The following is a 15789-nucleotide window of genomic DNA, read 5'->3' as shown; positions in this document are numbered from 1 at the left end:
CAAAAAAGGTGGGGAGGGATAAATTAAGCATCAATGAACGCCTTTTGTTTAGGAGGCAAAGAGCTTTCAAAACATGGGCCTCACAGGGTGGCAATGATTTACAATGAGTATGCTAGGATGCTACTGCATAAGCATCCCCATTCGCCCCCCACCCCCAACTCTGAAGGGTCCCCTCACCAGAGCCCTCATCCCTGGCATGTCTTCCTACCCTAAGAAGTCTTCTCTGGTGATTTCTGTCTATAAATTACAGTTGCTTGGTGATTCTAATGTACTCTTGATTGCCTTAAGCATAATCCAGAAAGCTGTATTCATCATATTTTGGACATGAGTCATAAAGAATTGAGTAAATACAGTGTCTATTTTTACATCACCAGGAACATAATTCTCCATCATAAATAGTTCCTATGAGAAAGATAAATTTAACTTAAATGATGTTTATTTACAATGCTTTTTCCAAGTTGTAAGAGGATTGCCTGTACCCAGGCAAGAATTGCAGCTGGCAGTAGCAAGAATTTACATGGCTGTGATATTTACTAGTGTTGGATCCCCCAAATTGAAATGGAGAAAATGGATTCAAGGCAATGTTGTAAGCACAGAAAACATTCACTTTTAGAAATGTCTGATGCCAAAGGATGATGGATATTAGTAATACAATACTTTATTCTTTAGATACTCTGAAATGTTTCATATCTTAAAATGTATAAAAATCAATATCCTTTTGGCTTTTTAGCTGGTTTACAAACATATTACACCCTTTAGAGGGTAAAAAACAATAAATGCAAATTCAATTTACTTGAGCATATTAAAATTTTAATAGAAGCAGAAAAGGTCCACCTAATCCCTTAGGGACAGAAAGCCATATCTATATCATGAATCTCTGAAGATAGTTCAAAGATTAGTAAGTACAGAAAACATCTTAATAGGCTTTAAATAAATTGATTTATATTCAAAAGCATTTCTTTATCTCAAACAGCATACTTCAAAAAATATAAAACTGGTGGACATTTAGTAATTAATATTTCTTTAATCATGTATGAAAATAAAATGATATAAAAGAATTGCCTCACTAGACAGAAAGAAAATGAATATATCCCAACCACCTTTATTTAATCACTGTTTTCCCCAAAAAACCATAAAATTATACCAAAGGTCAAGAAAGCAGAAGTTAAAAAGAATTTGACATTTTTTTTGTAGTATTAATCTGTATCTGCTTATAATAGACAAAATGCATAACTGGGTAACATTGGAATAATCATGTACCAGGAAAATACTTATTTTACCTCTTTGATATTTTCTTGGTTTCTTTGCTTAGGTTGAATGAGCAACAATGTTTTCAGCTTTTCAAAATCCTTGCTCTATAAAACTAAGTATATTTATATTGAATGCATCCTATCAGTCTTCATGGACTCAATTTCTTCTAGAAAATTTTGAAAGGATTATAGCTCACAGAACATGGAGTTATATTTATGTAGTATTGACTTTTTAATCTGCACATAAACTTTGTTGAAATAACTTTAAGAAACAGATTTGCTTAAAACAATTGATGCTGTGTAGCAGTGCTCCAAAATGTATTCATCAAATGCCACACTGATGAAAGAATTTGGTGATATGGGAGGAGTGAGGGGAGGGGCGGGAGTGGTAGTATATGGAATCCTCTTATAATTTTTAATGTAACATTTTGTATGTCTATGTATCTTTAAAATTTTTTTATCTATAAAAAAATAAAATTATTCAAAATACACAAACAATTAAAATACAAAAAAAATTGAAGCATCAAGTATAGAATTCACTGATTATGTTATACATAAACAAATTTGACTATAACTAAGACAATAGGGCAATTACAATAAATTGAGAATTGTTTGCAAATCTCAAGATACTATTTCTTGAGTTATAAGTCACATGATGAATGTAGCTTAATCTCAGGTCAACTCAGTTGAATAGAGGTCATGTTCACCAAACAGATTCCATGCACCCATACAAGCATGTCAACAGTACTTTTCTTCTTGCTATCTAGGGAATTCAGTTTGAAAACAGTATTACTGACCAAGGCCTATGCCATCAGTTCCAATACACCTCAGGTCACAGGAGGTTATTTTTCACAATGCTGTATCTATCTTTAACTTTTTATTCTAGAATTTAGGTATCAGAATGAAAAAGTATAAACTCCATCCATATTCTTGATATCAATTTACTTTTCACATCCCATATCTGGTGATGAAAATCCGAATACAGATCTATGATACTCCCAGACTTACGATAATAACTTATTTGCTCTTATTAATAGTAGTGGTAATAATAATCATTTATTGAGTATTTACTATACAGATCAGGCACTATTCCAAGCACTTTATATGTATTAACTTATATATACATATATAGGACTATGAAAGAAGCTTACATTTATTTTTTGGCTTCCTCTAATAAGGAAAGAACTCTCCTGGCTATTTAACATGCTTCCAAATAACATGCAGGGAATGTACTGATTTAAATCTTCCAGGTTTTAGTAACTATTTATTAAAACTGAATAAATGTCTGCAGTACCAGTCTACCCAAGCATTATAGCAGAGAAATGGTGCTGCTATACACGACCCTCAAGTCAAGGAAATTTGCTCCTCTATACCTGCTGCCTACAATAGGAACTACAATATACAGTGTGAAGCAAATCAAAATTCCCATCATAGTTCGGACTGTTCTAATGTGTTCTAGCAATGTTATTCATATGAGCTCATGAAAAATGAACTTTTACCCAGTTTAACCATATAATCTACTCAAATGAATGCCAGCATCCTGAAGAAAAATATTACTGATATGGTTAACAAATAACAATTTTAACTGTACCAAATTATAAAAAGAAGTGAATAGTTTTGTTTGATTTCAATATATTCCCCCCAAATAACTTAGAATTTAACTCTATTAAGCATAATGAATTGAATTTTCAGAATTAAGTTTTACTCTATAATATATAGAATATTATATGAATAAGCTTAAATTATTTTTAATATTGAAAATAGTAAAATTTCAAACTGGTGTACAAAACACATATCCCTAAGAAAACAGCTTATACATTCATATGCATATCAAGAGTAGAGGATGTATGGGACACCAGTATGATGTTATGCATGTTAATTTTGTAAGTTCACAACTTTTACTATACAGTTATTGTTTATGCATGTTCATGTATGAATGATATACTTCAATAAAAAATTTATTTTTTAAAGTGGAGGAAAATATACCAAAATGTTACAATTTATGCCCTGCCTGAGCTACTCCAATGCCACCTTGGGTCCAGAACAATCAATCTCTTCTTTTTAGCCTTTCTAAAATTTCCAGTTTTTCTATACTGAACTTGTATTACTTCCATTTTATCCAATTTTTAATAGTTTAAAGTAGTTGCAATAATTATTTTTCTGATTATAAAAATAACATATTTCAGAGAGTTCCAGCTGACCAAACTGGCAGCATAAAATGCCCCAGGACTCCATTCTTCCAAAGAATCTTTAAACAACTAGCAAACATTGGCATAGCCATCTTCTTCAGAGTTCCAGAAAACAGTTAAAAGTTTGCAATAGGTAGGTGAGTGCTGAATCAAGAAAACACAACTTAAAAACCTTAAGAGGGGAACAGGTATAGCTCAGTGGTTTAAGAGCCTACTTCCCATATATTCATGGGTTCCTGGGTTCAATCCCCAGTACCTCCTGAAAAAATAATAAATAAAATAAATATAAAAACCATAGGAGAAACTCATGGCACCCTTGTTGGTCTCTTCCTCATCCCCTCCCTGGTTCAGTGTGGAGCCAGCCTGGACTCTCAGTTTGGGCCCTGGCCTTGTTCTGGAGGGACCAAAGTAACTCCTATGCTCATATAAGGATGCCTGTATGGTGGTGCCAATCCATTGGGTTGGTGGCCTGAAGGGCTGAACCAGGACACTCATATCCTGGTTCACCATTCCAGAATTTGCCCTGCATGCAGAATCAAATTGGGGACAGCTAACACTGTGTAAGAAACAATTAAATCAAAGCACCCTGGGGCAAAGGATTACAGGCTCCAAGAAATACAATACAGCACCTAGGAGGGGAAGTAAGTCTATCTCATAGAGCATAGAGGGGGCATCTGAATCTCTGTAAACAGGGGTATTCATAAGGTCGCAAGCATATGCCCAAGATACGGAATTTCATACTTTTCTCAGGCTGATCTTCTTGGTAGCAAAGCTAAACTCTGAAGGAAAACACCAGTCAACACAGAGCCAATGTGCAAAGACTGTGAAAGGTGCTTTTAGCATTGATTGGTTTGTTTTCAATGGCTCCTGATACTCAAAGAAATCTGTTAGATCACTTGCTAGATACAAACTTGAGGAGAAGGACTAAGTTCCAGAATTAACACTTAAAAATATTAAAATGTAAAGTGTGCAACAAAATATTACAATACAAATAAAGAAACATGAAATAATGGTCCTTCCACAGGAAGAACAAGATAAAACTTCAAAAACAATCAAAAAAGAATATCAGACTTTGGACATATCAGACAAAGACTTTTCAAAATTGATCTTCAAAAGGCTTAAACAGCTAAAGGAAAAACATGAAGAAAGAACTAAAAGATATAAGGAAAATGCTAAATGAATAAAATAAGAATCTCAATAAAGAGACAGAAATTATTAAAAGGAACCAAAAAGAAATACTGGAATTGAAGATCATAATAACTGAAGTGAAAAATTCCCTAGTGGATTTTAACAGCAGACTGGAGCTGGCAGAAAAAAGAATCAGTGAACTCAAAGATAAGACCATTGAAATTACTCAGGCTGAGAAGCATAGAGGAAAAAAAAAATGAAGAAAAGGGAACAGAGCCTAAGAGACCTGTGGAACACCATTCAGTGTACCAATACATGTATTACTGGAGTCCCAGAAGAAGAAAGACATAAAGGGACAGAAGGAATACTCAAAGAACTAACTGCAGAAAACTTCCCAAACTTAATGAAAGACATCACTATACACATTCAGGAAGCCCAATCAACCCAAACAGAATAAACTTAAAGAGAGCCACACACAGATATATTATAACCAAACTCCTGAATGCAAAGACAAAGAGAGAATTCTGAAAACCACAAGAGAAAAAGCAATGTGTCATGTACAAGGGGACCCCGTAAGATTCATTGCCAATATCCTATTAAAATCCATAGAGTGAAGAAGGCAGTGGGATGAAATATTTAAAGTGCTGAAAGAAAACAATTGCCAATTAAGAATTTTATATCTGGTAAGACTGTCTTTCAGAAATAAGAGGGAAATTAAGATTTTCCTAGATGAACAAAAGCTGAGGGAATATATCACCAGTAGACATGCCCTACAAAGCAATGCTAAAGAGAGTTCTTCAGGTTGAAGGAAAGGCCACTAAACAGTAAACTGAAGTAGCATAAAGAAATAAAGATCTCTGTAAGGATCACACTAATGCAAAATGTTAATAATAGGAAAAACTGTGTGGGTGAGGGGGCAGTATATGGGAACTCTTTATTTTCTGCCTAGTTTTTTCTGTAAACCTACAACTGCTCAAATTTAAAAAAAGAAAAAAGAAAAAAATCTGCTGGGAGAGAAAGGAGAGGACATCACAATGTAACAGGAAAGCCAAGAAGCTAAGAATCGTTGGCCAGTCAGAACATTACTGATCCTAGGAGGACGCAATCTTTCTGGTCCCTGAAACCAAGAATGTTTCTGGCACCAGAAAGTGGGGTGCTGCTACTACAGATACCTAAAAATGAGGAAACAGCTTTGGAATTGGGAGATGGGTAGAGGCTGGAAGATTTGTGAGGCACTTGATAAGAAAAAGCCTAGCCTACTTGGAAGAGACTGTCCTTGCAGCTTATAGTAAAACACTAGAGGAAAGAGATAAGCTAAGGATTTCCCTCTTTAAGTACAAAGGAACCAGAAAATGATGACTTTGAAAATTCTCAGCCTACCTAGAGAATATGTTCTGAGACTAGGGCCAGAAGTGGCTCCATAAGGGAACTCCTTGAACTTTTGGGAAGTAAGTCCCCAGAGAACAACCCTTTGTTCAAAAGGGTGTAGCTGAACATGGATCCAGTCAGGATTAGAAATGTCATTATCCAGGAAGGATCTGTGGGAAACCATTGGCCTATGATTCGAACCCTCTTAAAGTGCAATCAAAGTCAACCAGATTTTTGCAAAATTCGTATGAACAGAAGTACTGACTAGAAGGCACAGAGAAGGGATGAATTGAAGGAAAAAGGACTTCATGGGCAGAACCATAGAAGCCAACATCTGTACCAAAGAGATTTCCTCAGACCAAGAGCGTGGACGCACCCATGTGTGTGGAAAGGGCAGGTCTGGCCCCATGCTTAGGGGGAGCAGGCCATCTGCCCCAGCACTTGGAGGGGTAGGTACTGCACTTCAATATTCAGGGAGAGTGCAGGCACCCCAGTGCTCAGAGGTGGTTGGTCCTATGCCCTGGATTTGCAGAGAGCCTGGCTGCCACCCCAGTCCTCAGAGAGGGTGGAGCCTACACCCCAGCATTCAGAGAGAGCATGCCCACTGTGCAAGCATTTGGAAAGGGAGGAGCTGCTGCTCCAGTCAGATCTGGGGACAAAGTATCAAGCCACAGACCTTGGATCTAATGCTGAGTTTCAGACTTGTTGGTACCTCAGACCCTGTATTTTCCTTATTTCTTCCTTCTGGAATGGGAATGTCTATCCTATGCCTTTCCCGCCATTGTGTATTGGAAGCAAATAACTTATATTCTAGTTTTCTCAGGTCCATCAGACAGAGAGGAATTTTGCCCCACAATGGATCATACCCACAACTGATTTTCATAAGACTGTGTACTTAGCATTGTTACTGAAACAACTTAAGGCTTTGGGATGTTGTGATGAAATCAGTATACTTGGCATGTAGGAAGAAGCATGTCTTTTTGGAGACCAGAGGGTAGACAATGGTAGGTTTCTATGTAACTCAGAAAAAAATATATGTTTCTTAATCATAATCCATTCCTGAGGGTGTGAACCCATTGTAAACAGGATGTTTTGAAGATGTTACATTTTATTTAAGGTCCGGCCCAACTGAATGAGGTTGGGCCTCAATTCCATTAACTGGGGTTTTATGAAGAGAAAGCCACATGGAGAAGAAGCTGCTGCAAGTCAATGGAACCCAAAAGAGAAAGAAGAGGATATCACAATGTGATAGGAAAGTAAGGAAGTCAAGAACTGCTGACCAGGCAGAACGGTACCTATCCTCTGAAACCATGAGCCAATAAATTGCTATTGTTAAGCCAAAATAATAATAATAATAACACATTTCCATTTTTAAGTTGAAATCAATTGAAATTCTACCAATCACAGATAATCACTGTAATATTTTGATATCTTCTGAAGAATATATATCCAAATACATTAATTTTTTTGTCTTTATTTATTTTTTTTAATATTACATTCAAAAAATATTAGGTCCCCATATACCCCCCACCCCCTTCACCCCACTCCTCCCCCCCTAGCAACAATCTTATATACATGTAAATATACACATATGTGAAAACATAGAAATAAATAATTTTTCAAAAATAAAATTACACTAGTTTGTTTTGTCACCTATTTTTTTTTTCTAACAAAACACTGTTTACTTCCTTCTAAAGGTACATCAGCTATATGGCACTCCATTGCATGATATATACATAATATATTTAACCCAGTCAACCTACAGTACCAGGTTAGATGTCACTTCTCCATGAAACTTTCACTGCCTTCCCAAGTCTGGATTCAGCTCCCTCTCAGATACTTCAATCATAGTCTGTACCTCTAAAACTGCACAAAATGTTTGGTTGACTGTCTTTCTTCCTAAAATATAAGTTATATGAGGACAGAGATCATCTGTTGCAGTACTGCATCTACTACAGTGTCTGGCAGAGGTAAATATTTGTTGAAATATAGGTTGTTTCCATGTTTTGCTATTATAGACATCCCTGCAACAAAAATTTGTGCACTTTTCCAATTTTCCATAGGATAAATTTCTAAAATTGGAATTGCAGAGGCAAAGGACATGCAGTTTGAACTTTAATATACATTATCAAACTGTCCTCCAAAAGCCCTGTAAGTATTTACATTCCCACCAAAGGTGAGGTCTTAAGGTTATTCATAACTTTTATAATTAGGAAAAAAGTAATTTAAAAAGATATTACAAATTTTGAAATCTTAAAAAAATAAAGACAAAGAAAAAAAAAAACCCTAAAAAGTTGATAGCTATTATTAGGACACAAATTAAAAATACTGACCAAGTTATATTTAGAAAAATTGCTTATGTTAAACGATAGCTCATTAGCTACATGATTCTTAAAGTTAAGTGAAATAGTGCCTACTATTTTGTTTGACTATTTTTAATGCACCTAAGGAAAGACAATACAAATATAAATATAGTAAATATATAGGAAGTATACGTGATAAATACCTACCTGTAGAGAAAACCTGCAAGAAAACAAGTTAATATGGAGATTAGTTTTCAGAATCAATTGCAAAAGGACATACACAGGTTAACTTGGAAGTTAGCATCACAAGAAAACCTCTAATGTATGGGTTCAGGAAACAAGGTAAAATTAACAACATAACCACTGCTCTGACAAAGGAAGTTTGAAGATGCTCTGTTTTGGTGTGCTAGAACTGCCTTTCCAGAGACCAGTTGTCTTCATCCGCAGGAATGCTTACTAGTACCTCAAATTCAGGGCAATAAAACAAAACTTATCTTCTTCCTCTCTTCCCCCCAGAACATTAATTTAATTTTGGATCCAGGCCATTATGCTATATCTAGATCTTTGCTGCCCAATATGGAAATCAGCTAAGTACAAATTGAGATGATCTGTAAGTATAAAATACACACTGGATTTCAAAGACTAGTATGAAAAAAAAAAAGTAAAGTATCTCATTATTAATTTTTATATAGATTACATGTTGAAATGACAATATTTTGGGTATACTTGGTTAAAAAGTTATTATTAAATTAATTTTATTTCTTTTTCCTTTTATTAATGTAGCTACCAGAAACTTTTAAATTATACATGTGCCTCACATATGTGACTTGCATTATTTCCCATTGAGCAGCAATGGTCTAGACCACTTAGATCAAGAGCTAGATAATAAAATCAACCATTCAGAGGAATGTTGTGCAGTAGGAATCCTCCAGAAAGGACCAAAGAAGCAAAAGGAGAAATGAGCTGGGGAAATACTGCGAACTGGGTTAGACCTGGATTTTGAGAAGTCAGTGAAGAGAACTTCCAGAAGTCAGAGTCAGTATATAAATTGAAGAGAACCATAAACCAGAGATGGTAAAACTATATTTTAAATACCAGATTATCTAGATTTTTGGCTTTCTCTGTGTCATCTCCCTTTTTCTTCACCACAGCCTTTAGTAATGTCTCAGAACATTTTCTCCACAGCTTAGCTGGACTACAAGGTAGCACACTTCCAGAGGGTTAAAATGGGAACACTATCTCCCATAGCCAGTGGTGACCAACAAATAAACCAAATGATCAATGGATCTGAAGGACAGAAATCAGCTGCCCCTCTCACCAGATTTTCTTTCCAGTACCAACCAGCCTCGGAGTTTAGGGTTTTAGTTGTGGGTTTGGTTTCTACATTTTTATTTTGGTTCTGTAGTTCAAGGATGGCATCATCCTGTTAAGACCTCCTTTCAGGAAGCAGACTTGGCCCAGTGGTTAGGGCGTCAGTCTACCACATGGGAGGTCCGCGGTTCAAACCCCGGGCCTCCTTGAACCGTGTGGAGCTGGGCCATGCACATACCCCGCGGAGGGGAGCCCCACGCACAAGGAGTGCACCCCGTAAGGAGAGCTGCCCAGCCGGAAAGAAAGCGCAGCCTGCCCAGGAATGGTGCCGCCCACACTTCCCATGCGGCTGACTACAACAGAAGTAGACAAAGAAACAAGACGCAGCAAATAGACACAGAGAACAGACAACCGGGAGGGGGGGGGGAATAAAATAAAATCTTTAAAAAAAAAAAGACCTCCTTTCATTTCTGGCAAAACCTCAGACTGTCCCACTTCCAACATTTGCCTGAATCTCATCTGAATTTGCCACACACTTTGGAATCTGTGCCTTGGCTGACACAGCTGTGCTGCTGGAGTGCAGCTTTGTATCCATCCCCTTTCCCAGTGAGCAGCTGGCAACCTGGCTGACACAAGCTGCTTAAACGTCCCTCCTGGCCTTATCCAATGGAAATGCTTGCACGTCTCAGGCATGCTGAACTACGTGGTGACTAAATTTTATAGTCTCTATGGTCTTTTTCAACCTTACGTTACTACAACTGAAACTCCAGTGGTTGGTGGGGCCAGGATGGGAGGTGTTATAAAGGGGTAAAGGAAACTTTGGGGAGAGATGGCTACTTCCATTATTTCAATAGTGGTGATGGGTTAGGGTATATACCTATGTTAAAACCTATCAAATTGAGCATTTAAGTATGTCAATTATACCTCAATAAAGCTGTTTAAAAGCAGTGTTAACAAATTCCTTCTCATAATCAGTTTAGTCATTTAGTCATTTTCACTCACTCTATCTGCATCCTTGAAAGGAATAGTTTTCCTGAGCAAAAAGCAATGCAGAGAAATCATTCTATTATTTCCTCTACACAGATGAAGCAGTACTTTAACAGCATAGTTTCTATAGTATATTTCACCGTGCTAGTCCCAAGAGAAAGTCATCCTACATACAAGTGATCCTCATTATTTTATGGGTTCTGTGTCTTCAAACTCATCGACTTATTAAAATTTCCTTCTAACTCCACCATCAATACAGCACTTACACAGTTATTTGCAGATACACACAGAGTGGCAAAACAAATTTGAGTCACCTGATGCTCCTGCTCCCAGCTGAGGTCAAACAAGGCAACACTTCTCTGCCTTCTTGTTTTAGCTCTCAGACTGTAAACGGTATATTTAGTACCACATTTTTACATTTTGTCCCTTTTTTTGTTGGTGACTGCACAGTTTAAAATGGCTCCCAAGTGGAGTACTTAAGTCCTGCCCAGTGTTCCCAAATACAAGAAGGCAGATGTGCCTTATGGAGAAATTACGTCTATGTAGATAAGCCAAACATTTCACATCTAGGAGACTGTCTCAATGGGTACATGAATGGGCTGTGAGCTTACTTGGCTTTCAAGGCCCCACTCCAAATAAACAACAGAGTTCCACAATACTGGTTATACTTTCGGTTGTACTTTCTTCCTGAGTTGTTACTTTTCTTTCACTTTAGTCTCTTCTTTCATTTCTCCTTTTGCTTCTTTTCCCTGCCTCTCCTGCCTCCCACTCCCAGCTTAACTGGGCTTACTATTAAATTGAAATAGGTTCTTTCTACTTGCTGAATAAAGTTTTCTCTGACATTTTCCCCAAATTCAAAATCCAGTGAGTTTAACCTCATGTGTGTCTTTAAAAGCGGGGACGGATTCAATCTCAACACTGGCTGCTTTACTTCTGTGGTTGGTCCTCGATGGATTCTTTTCCTTTTGGCCTGTGATAGGTAAAATAAACTACAACTAATTACCTCCGTCACCTATGCTTTCCGGGCCCGGATCAGGAACACATCAAGTAGCTGCGTTCCTAAAAGACTACATCAAAAATCCCGGAGGCCAAGTAAGTCTCTGATTCCTGCACCAAAAAGAAGAAAATATGGAAAACTCGGGACTCTTCCTCCAGCTCTGCCTCCGAGCTCAGGCAACCAAATGGACATCTCTGATTCACAGCTGACTAAAGAGGACGAAACGGGTCGGTGGCGACTAGAAACGGTCCTCACGAAAGGGAAGCCTGCGATTTCTCTCCCCAAGGAAGTGCATTAAGTCCGAGGAGGGCGAGGGCCTCGCTGCAGTCGCCGGTTCGCCTCTGATTCTGAGGTACGCGCCCCACGTCCGGCAGCCTTTGGCAGCAGAGAGAGGAAGGGGCGCCTGGCCGCTGCCGGCCGTTCCCGTTTCACGCACAGGGTCTGTCCGCAGACGTGCGCGGGGATCCCGGGCGCGCCCCGCAGCCTTTCTCTCGCCCGGGGCGGGCACAGCCGGGAGGAGCCACAGGGGCTTAGCGCCGCGGGGGCTCCGCGCGACCCCAGGCGCCTCCGGCCTCGCGGTCCCGGAGCACGCCGTGAGCTCCGCGCCCCCCGGGGGAGTCCGCGGAGCCACGCGGGGCTTGGGGAGGGCCGGGGTCCGGGACCTGCGCGCCTCCGGCCCAGCCTCCGGGCTGATCCACTCGGGCTTTCCTCCACTCTCGGCTCTTCATTGTGCGCGCTCCGCCTCCCGCCCACCCCTCCCCATCTACCCTCCACCCTCTCCATCTGCCCTCCACCCTCCCCATCTGCCCTCCACCCCTCCCCATCTACCCTCCACCCCTCCCCATCTACCCTCCACCCCTCCCCATCTACCCTCCACCCCTGGGAAGCCGGAGACCCCGCCAGGGTTTTGGTGAGGCTGGCGCGGGAGGCTTCGCGCTTGGGCTGGAACGGGTAATACGTGCGTGCCTTTGGGGGGAATTTTGAACTTTTACTTTTATATTTATATTTAAGGAAAGCCGTGGAGGCAGAACGTACCGTTTGCATATGCATTCCTCCTTAAAATAATACAGGAGACTTTAAATTACATTTAACAGAGGCGAGCGAGACCCTGCAATGAGGTGCTCTTGCGTGCAGGTTTAAGGAGCGCTTTTATTTACAGTGTAAATTTTACACGGATGCCTCTTTTTAAATTCGGGTTTATACCGCCCGATCCCGCGGTGCCCTTAGGTCCAGGATTTAGGAGCGCCCGAGGTGGGAAGAAGCACCCCGGGCGCGACGGAGTCAAGTCGGTTACCAAGCAAGCGTGTGACCTGCATCTGGGCAGTCATGGGGGAAAGTGCGGGGACCCGGCGATAAGAAAAGCCTCAAACTGAACTTCAGGGAACCGGCGGCGAAAGCCAGCGTCTCTACTTTGTTTATAGGCTGGTTGTTTGGATAGCTCAACGGCCCTAAACGTTCTTTTTATTGCGCTGATTCATAACACATTGCAGGTTTTGTGGGTCAACCTAACACTAACAAAACCGCCCCGTTTGCCTTTAATTGCCTGGGAAAGGAAGTTAACTAGACTCTAGTCATTTACAAGTGGTTGCAATGTCGACAGGTAACTGCCAGGGAGTTACTCGTTCAACAGTTAACTTGTTGAACGTCCTCTACAATTTTCACGATTTCATTCCATTAGAAAGCCCTCAAAATTGAATTGCTACCTTGGCATTTATGATACCCTATCTCCCCAGTGTAACAGAGTTAGACTTCTTTTTTGTAATTTCCCTACGTAATATTCTTCTATGCCTTTTATTTGAACCTATAATTAGCACTATATGCATTAAATATATGCTTCAAAGAATTAACTCTTAGGTCGGTTTATATGCCAGTTGAGCCCTCAATCTCAGCAGAGTTGCAGCACCTACTCTGCAGTTCATTGGACTAGCCCAGGACAATCAGAAAGATGATGATGATGGACAACGCCCATCCCAAAAAGCAAAGAGTATTTATAACGGTAAGCAAAACAGTTCCTTCCTTCTGCCCTGTCAGATCTAAGCACCTTCTCCATCTTGAAGCAGAGCGGTCATCGCCACTCTCAAATCCTCAAACACAAGGAGGGAATGCAACCATAGGCCAAAGTAGACTTCTTGTGTCATCGTAGAAACAGAACATGTGGCATTGATAAAAAGATGGGGTTACCAAAGGTTCTGAGGTAGGAGGAGGGAAGAACAGGTGGAACAAAGAGCATTTTTAGAGTTTTGGAATTGTTCTGCATGATATCGCAGTCACAGATACAGATCATTATATATTTCATCAAAACCTACAGTTGTGTGGTGCAAAATGTAAACCACAATGTAAACCATGGTCAGTAGCAATGCTTTAATATTTGTTCATCAGTTGAAACAAATATACCACACTAATGCAAGATATTATTAATAAGGGGAGGGGTTGGATTGTATGGGAATCACCTATATTTTCAATGTAACTTTTCTATAATCTAAAAGTTTTTTTTTTTCGTTCCTCAGTATTTATTGTCTCTCCCCAGCTAGAGCCCCACCCCCGACCCTCGCAAATAAAAGGCGCTCTCATCTGCGCAAGGCTCCGGCGACCCCGGCGGCGTGCGGGCGGGAGGCTGCTCTGCCGGCCAGTCCTAATCTAAAAGTTTTTAAAAAATAAAGTTAAATTTGTTTTTAACTGAATTACACCGGAAGCATATGGAATCCTGGCAATTAGCAAAGTTGGGAGACAATATAAATATAGAGGGAAGTGGTCTATCTGTTTTCTTGGGACTAAGGAAGTGACAAGTTTATGAAGAGGTTCTTTGTCCTTTGGAAGCCCGTCCAGTGGCCCTAGGAGAAAAACAGACTTTAGAATAGGTGCTATATGATGCATCTGATACACTATTATACCTTTAATTTAGGAATGTCCACAGTATTTTATTTTCAATGATGAAAAATAAATATCTAATTTGTGTTTTACATTGTCTCAAAAGGTCAGACATGTTAAAAACAATATTTATATTTTATCAGGTAAGATTATTTGAAAAAAATTTTTCATGTTTTATTTTTCCCCTGATAAAATATAAATTTTCCTTCTCTTCTCTTGCCATAACAGTAGTACAAACTGTTTAAAATGTACGACGTTGCCAAGTGCATATAAAATTGCTTTATGTTTTACTGACTATAAACAGAAATCAAAGCATTAGAAATGGTGGAAATCATGCTTATGTAAAAGACAAATATTTCATAAACATTCTTGACTCTATAAGTATTTGATGACAACAATTTCTTTAGTACATTGTGGACTAAATGATTGGTTATATGCAAACCAATATCCATATAGACAGACATAATTCTTTTGGCACCTTTACTATAAAGTTGTTAACCATGCTTTTGTGTCTTCCTAAAAGAAGTTGCATTCCATCTAAAAATATGAGTTAAAACCCTAATGGTGGAGTTAAGATAATACACGTTCTCTTCACAAAACTGTAATATTTTTCTGTTTTTTATTTCAGTGATAGTACATAAAGATTGAAGTTGTTATTTTTCTTTCATGTGCTATAATAGTACATGGGATCCAAAGACTCTGGTGATTTAGTATTTTAGAAGGGATTTTTTGTGGACAGCTTCTTCATCTGTCAAATGAGGGAGTTGAATTATGTAAAGTTTTCTCCAGCTCTAGAATTTTATTTTTAGATTAATATTATATATTCTGTAGAAAATGCAGGAAAGCCAACAGTAACATTTTCTAAAGATCACAAACATCAGAGGAGGGAATCAATGAACAAATATATTGCATTAAGGCAACATTTTCTTTATCATGACTATAACACTACAGCCATATCCATTTTGAAAAAATGTATCATGTAATTCTACTACTTTGTTTTGTAAGGTTTCAGTGATTATTAGTATCTAGAAATATTGCAAATCTGATGATATAAATGTTTATTTATTTTTATTTCAAAGATTATTTATTTCTCCCCCCTCCCTCCATTGTCTGCCCTCTGTGTCCATTCACTGTGTGTTCTTCTGTGTCTGCTTGTATTCTCATTAGGCGACTCTGGGAACTGATCCTGGGACCTTCTGGAGTGGGAGAGAGAGGTGATCATTCTCTTGTGCCACCTCAGCTCCCTGATGTTCTGTATCTCTTATTATCTCTCCTCTGTGTCTCTTTTTGTTGTGTCATTTTGCTATGTCAGCTCTCTGCGTGGGCCAGCACTCCTGCGTGGGCCAGCACTCCTGCGTGGGCCAGCTCGCCACACAGGCCAGCTAGTT

At 39.0% G+C, this 15789-nt stretch overlaps 1 protein-coding gene across 2 annotated transcripts in view; it reads left to right on the top strand.

Annotated features, from left to right (window-relative positions):
• The first annotated feature begins 11200 nt into the window (after window positions 1-11200).
• The window catches only part of EXOC1L (exocyst complex component 1 like), a 36574-nt gene continuing 31985 nt past the window's right edge, over window positions 11201-15789 (top strand). Inside the window, exons 1-2 of one of the 2 annotated variants that reach the window (XM_071216511.1) lie at window positions 11201-11885; window positions 13405-13529. The gene's annotated coding sequence lies outside the window, so the exon portion shown is untranslated. Of the gene's footprint in view, window positions 11886-12808; window positions 13530-15789 lie in introns of those variants that run through there. The other variant, XM_058298230.2, reaches the window with a different exon arrangement.

This window comes from Dasypus novemcinctus, chromosome 1 (genome assembly GCF_030445035.2).
Source record: "Dasypus novemcinctus isolate mDasNov1 chromosome 1, mDasNov1.1.hap2, whole genome shotgun sequence".
Taxonomy (NCBI): Eukaryota; Metazoa; Chordata; class Mammalia; order Cingulata; family Dasypodidae; genus Dasypus; species Dasypus novemcinctus.
This window is presented reverse-complemented; position numbering and strand designations above follow the sequence as displayed.